Here is a 6762-nt window from a genome sequence, read left to right on the forward strand (position 1 = left end):
ACGAATTATAAAAAGACAAATCGAAAAATGTTTACAATATTAAAACTACGCAAATTAAAAATTTAAAGCTATAGAAACTAGGACTAACAGATGAACAGCATGGGATGAGATCTTTGTATCCTGTCAAGCATATCCAAAGATGGGCGCCCCCCCTCAGGTTCCCTCAACAAGTTAGAATGCGATGCGCTAAGGAAAAACCAATTCCATTCTATTGAGGCCCCACATTCAAGTCCAATATCTGTGGGAGAAATGGGTTCTTCCTTGCATTCTATTGACAGCATAATGCAGTGACAGCGAAGGTTTTGGGTTCAGCATCTGAGCCCCAAATTTTCCAGCATCTGGAAAATGCCTAACTTGACTCTGCTGCTGTATCAACCCCCAGCCCAAACAAAAGAGAAATGAGCTTGGTTGTCTTCAGACTCTCTTTAGCACAGAAAAAGATAACATTACTCAACTGTTTACTTTTAGACAATAGCAATAGCAATAGCACTTAGACTTATATACAGCTTCACAGTGTTTTACAGCCCTCTCTAAGTGGTTTACAGAGTCCGCATATTGCCCCCAACAATCTGAGTCCTCATTTTACCAACCTCGGAAGGATGGAAGGCTGAGTCAACCTTGAACCTGGTGAGATTCGAACTGCCAAACTGCTGGCAGTCAGTAGTCAGCAGAAGTAGCCTGCAGTACTGCACTCTAACCACTATTAGCCATTTCTATAGCAACAAATCTATCACCAAAATCAAAATGTCACCTTTTCTATCACAAGCACAAAATCCAGAAGTGGTTTCCAAATGGAAACCGCACATTTTCTCCTTTTCCTTCCCTTCCCCTTCCCCGAATAATGAGGTTTCTCATTATTTTCATTTTCTTTATATTTTATATTCTGATAAACTAATAAAAATCTATGTGATAAAAAAGAGAAATGGTTCTTTAGCATGACTTCCAGAGGATTCGGAAGCTATATGAGAATCATGCTCATGCCATTTTGGAAGCCTCGGAAAAATGCACAAAAGCACACCCTGATCTCACACAATTTTCAGAGATTCCAGAGACCATACAAAAGTATGGCCCTCTCATGCAATTTTTGGAGAGTCCAGATGCCCCACAAGAGCACCCCATTCTCATGTGGCCTCCACAAACTACAAAAATCTCGCAAGAATAAGGCATGCTTTCAAAAACAGTTGTTGGTGAATTGCTCTTAGACTTCACAACATACAAATTGCCACCATCACAACCTCTTGACGCTGATTATGTTACATTAATTACAGTAAAACAATAATGTTCTAGCTTAGCAATGATGCTTCATGGTCTCTTTCAAGAATCTTCATGGAAGAAAAAATAGAGGTCAAATGGAAAGACCATGAAGATCCATTACTAAAACCTACACTGGCTTCCAGTTTGCTCCAAGGCAAGATCTCAACGTGTTGGGTAGGAACAGCATTTCCTGCAGAAACCTACCTGTCTACTGAAATGAATTTCGGAGGGTATGATGTGCATCTCCCAATCTTTTGAGATCTGTCTAGCTATGACAAAAGAGAGGATGTTTGGCTGCCCCTAGGCTCTAGAATTTCCAAAACGGACCCATTTTATATTTTCAGTAATAGTCTTCCACAAACTGAAGATTTTCTCTTTTTAGAAAGATCATTATTGTACAAACATTTCCTGCTTTTATTGATTGCCATGCTTACTAATTGAAATCAAGCTGCATTAAAGTGTGTACTCCCCTTCATGGTCAGCTCAGTTATGAAGAATTTTTCCTGAAAGACTGATCATCTGAACTTGCAGAGCCACATGGTTACATAGGCACTGCTTTTTTCTGAAAGAAAAAAAGAAGAAGCTATAACATGTGTACAGTTGTGGCTGAGGGAGGAATATTAACAACCAGCTGCTATAAAAAGATGAAATAACTTCCTCTTCTCAGTCCTTTCTCATTGTAAATAGAAAGGCTAGAACCTCATAAATCCAAGTGGTAGGATTTTAAAATTCTTTTTAAAGGGTTTTGTTGTTTTGGTTTGTTTTAATGCTCGCACTGGGTTCTGTATTTGTATTTTAAAGTCCTATTTTGACTGTTACGAGTTGGGAATCAGCTGGAATATAGAGGAAGATCAGAGTAGAAATAGAACAATAGGGTTGGAAGGGTCCTTGGAGGTCTCCTTACCTAACCCTCTGCTCAAGCAGAAACTGGAGCATTCCGGAAAAATGGCTATCCAGTCTCTTCTTGAAAACCTCCAGTGTTGGAGCACCCACAGTTCTGAAGGGCAAGCTGTTCCATTGATGAATCCTTCTTACTGTCAGGAAATTCCTCCTTATTTCTAGATTGTATCAGTGGTTGGTTGCTCCTGGTTCTCGGACCGGTTCGCAAGAACTGGTAGTAAAACTGGCGGGAGGCTCTGCCCATGGCCCCAGATGTTGTCATAGGCGCGCGCGATCCCGTTGCAAACCGGTATTAAAGGTAAATAGAACCCACCCCTGGATTGTATTTCTCTTTGGTAAGTGTCCAACCCTTACTTCTTATCCTGGCCTCAGATGCTTTGGAGAATAGATTAACCTCCTCTTCTCTCTGACAACCCTCAAGAGTGATATAAATATAATAAATATTATATCTAAAGAGTGATATAAATTCTTTCAATAAATAAATATAAATTCGCCACGACTGCAAATAAATATATAATAAAATAAGAAAGAAAAATTAACTAAATAAGAAAAAAGTTGTGCTGATTCAGGACAAGGGCCACTTTTGTCCAGTATTTGGTTCCCCAAATGACCAATCAGATAAGTATAAGGAGATCATTGGCAGGACACCAAGAGCAATTTCTGAAGACATTCCCTAGCTACTGGGATTATATACAGCTTCTGATTCTGGAGATAATGTATAGCCAACATGATTAGTATCCATTAAGAGCTTTCTCCTCTATAAATCTGTCTCGTTCCTTTTATCCCATCCAAGTCATCACAATATCTTGTGGTAGCAACTCTTCCTGGTTAATTATGGGTTTGTGCAAAAGTGCTTCCTTTCATCTGCCCTGAATTATTTGCCATTCGGCCACATTGGATCGCTCAAAAACGTGGAAAAAGAATGGGAAAGGGGGAAAAAAGAGAGGAGGAAATACTTTTTCTTCACTTTTTTTCCCCACAGCAAGTATAATTTTGTATCACTTTATCATGTCACAATTGACTATTTTTCTCCAATTTAGTTCCTTTCATTGCTGTTACCCTTTGTTGTTTGGCTTTTATTTTAATTCACAGTTGCTTCAAACTAATTAATTTATTTTAGATTTTGCATAATGCTTTATTACATTTGTGCACTTAATAGTAGTATTACAAATGGTACTTCACAAATAACAAATGAAGTCCTAAGAAATGTGGCCGTTAGATATTGTAAAAATGCAGAAAGGAAAATAAGTAAGCAAAATTACCAGTAATTTCCTTCAGTAACATATGGGAGGAAAATGTTTTTAAAATACCTATAAATACCTATATTACTATTTTATATAACATATAAAAATATCTATAAAATATTTTCCCATGGAGATCAGAAAATAGAAAGTTCTGAATTTAATATATTAAACAATATTTAATCAACATAAACTAAATCCAAACTGCAATTTTTGCTTGCCTGATATTTTGCAGCAAAATCATTCTTAACCACAATTTTAAGTGAAACATTTTTAAATTTAATATACCGATATCATGACATTATGAGTAAAATACATTATATATGTATCCTTTAATATATCTAAAGGAATAACATGTCTTTAGATCTGTAAAGAAGACTGAAACTTTTTTCTGCAAAAAGTTGTATATTTTTGTTGTGGTTTGTGTGTGTATATGCACACACTTAAAAACTGAGAAGATATTGGTTGATGGAATATTCCTCCCTTTTATATTTCTAAAAAATGGACATTATTGAATACTTGCATAGATTCACATGCCAAACTAGAAACTCATCAACAAATGTTAGAGGCTTTTACTTCCAGTTGGTCGTCTTTTTTGATGCCACCACATAATCATTCTCTCTTCCCATCCATCATAAAGAATTAGGCAAGCAAGAATGCTGGATAAAAATGAAAAGAGAGTATGACTACTATCTGACTCCCTGACATACCTATTGGTACCGATAGAAAGAACTGGGGTAGCTCCAAGCTTCTATTTGTTTGAATAGTCCTTTTTCCCACTGCTTAGCTTAATGCAAACATTCTAAAACATGAAACAGTTTTTAAGTGTGTGCATATACACACACAAACCACAACAAAAATATACAACTTTTTGCAGAAAAAAGTAGCTATAGGCCAGATGAAAACAACAATAGGACAACCACATTTGATATGATGGCATTGTAAGTCCCTGAGTTCCTAATCATCAATATGGCTGTATTGGCACATAGCACGAAATTGAGGCATTTAAAATTCATATAAAAGGATTTTCTCTCCATGCCAGCCATTATGTTTTTAAATTGTTTTCAAAGTCGTCCGACTGTGTTTCATTCTAAACCAGAGTGGAACAAGAGAGTACTATTAAAAAAAAAATAATCTTGTGACTAACAAATATATTATCACATAAGCTGGTGAACCTTTAAAAGACCATAATAATCGTTTGCTGAATCTAAATGGTTACCTCTATGGAAGCTAACCAGCCTGAGTTGACAAATGGAAAAGATATTTTTTGATAAGATGATGTAAAAATTTTGATGTCAGCATTAGACTACAAGGTGTGAAGGGAAGGGAGCTTTAAAAAGTCAGTAGGATCTAGGCTTCTTCAATAATGAATAATGATGCATCAAAGGAAGATGTCAGAGGGCTGAAAGGGCAGATGTGATATTTTAGAGTAATTTAGCACCATGGTAAATAAATTATGAGGAAGATTTGTACAGCCCTGAAAATAAATGAAGTTAGTGGAAAGGGAACTTTGGCTCTGTGACAATGTAACTTCAATATCCAAAGTGTTGTTTGCAAAGTGATGTTGTCTATCTATCTCCTTTGGTTTATAAAATAACATGGGAATAGGATCAAGATTCTGGTATTTTATCCAGACCATGCCTTCCATCCTTGAACCTTTCATTCCATCCTCCTTCAGGGCTCTGAGATGATTTTGGTGTCAGTGACAAAGAAGCTCTGGACTCTGACAGATGAGGCACCATTAGCCCTTTAGCCCTTTATAGTGGCAACCGTTACCTTTACTTTATTGAACAACTATAGTACCAGTAGTGTATTGCTACTGCATGCTTATTCATTCAGGTCCCGATGGCCTTGTGCCTAAACTACTTCAGCCATCTTTGAATGCTCTTTTGCCTTCTTTCCAAGAACAAGCATGGATACTGGGAAGTTTAAAATTGATTGATTTAGTGTATGTTTCTTCTCTTTTCAGGAATGTAGCTGCAACCCCACCATATGAACAAGCATCAGAAAGCACTTTCCCATATCATTTTCAAAGACACACAGTCACAATTTTGGAATTTTCTGGATGCCGCCAGTATCTTGATAATGCTTGCAAGTACGGTTGCCTCCAGGTTTACAGTATGTGGTTGCTCTCAAAAGCTTTCAGTAACCACTGAATTAGAGGACTATAAAGCAGAACAAGTGGACTATAATATACTGGTCAAAAGTTCTTTTAGTGGGATTCTTGTTCTCTGTACCATAAAATGTTGTATTGCAAATTGTCATATTATAGTCTGTTATGCTGATAACTGGCCTACATCTAATAGTATGTCTATAAAGTACTAGACAATGTATGAAAATGGCATTGGCTAAATCCTGAATAATAAGTTGGGGAAGAGCTGAGTGTCTCCAATATGAATTTAAACGGATTGATGGATATATGGAAATGAGCACAGCTACTTATTTGCAAGGGTCTATGCAGCATTTACGATCTATAAGCACTTCAATAGCTAAGAAAAGAAATGTCTCAGCCAATCACTGTTAATTTGTTCGTCAGCCAGGGAGCAACACCTCAATCTGCCCCCTCTGTTTTATGTGCATGTTTGTCTATGTATGTTATGTATGGTGTGTGTGGGTGTTGTGCAGTGGTGGGTTCCACTTACCTTTACTACCGGTTCGCAGTGGGATCGTGCGCTCACCAATCACCAATGATGACATCATGCCAGGTGGGCGGAGCCTCCTGCCTCTATAGAACTAGACAGAATCAGGAGCAACCCACCACTGGCGTGTGTATAAAATTTAGAAACCACCCATCTCACTCACAGAGCAATTCCCTCTGTGATGGAATATAATACAGTGATGAAATCCTGCCAAGCTGTTGTATGCCTAGGCCTCTTTCCCCAGTTGTGCCGTAAAGAAGCCATGTCAGAATTAATAGGATCTGAGAGAAGTGGAACGAGACATCCACTGGAATGCCTACACAAACAGTTTAACCCAACCAAATGAAATGCTACCCTTTCTTTATTTTTTTAAAAATTTTTTTATAATAATGTTTATTAAACAGTTTTTAAAAACAAACAAAAAACAAACAATCAAAAACAGATATTTACATCTTCTTCTTTTCAACATCTTTGCATCAGTAATCCATATTTATACATTTTCTCTTTCTTATCTTAATATCTTATCTTTCTTTAGTGCCTGTGGCTGCTTGAAATGGAATTGCAATGGTGAATTTAACATGATGGTGACCACTAGCCCTTATAGCATGTGATTAGCTAAGGGATCAAGTACCTACTAACTGGAAATGGCATATTTAAAATACAATACAGTTTGTATGGAGTCTTGCCTCAGAATAGTAGGAAACAATGCCCCTGATTTTTAGCAAAAG

This window comes from Pantherophis guttatus, chromosome 2 (genome assembly GCF_059756535.1).
Source record: "Pantherophis guttatus breed Tessera chromosome 2, ASM5975653v1, whole genome shotgun sequence".
In the NCBI taxonomy this organism is placed as follows: domain Eukaryota; kingdom Metazoa; phylum Chordata; class Lepidosauria; order Squamata; family Colubridae; genus Pantherophis; species Pantherophis guttatus.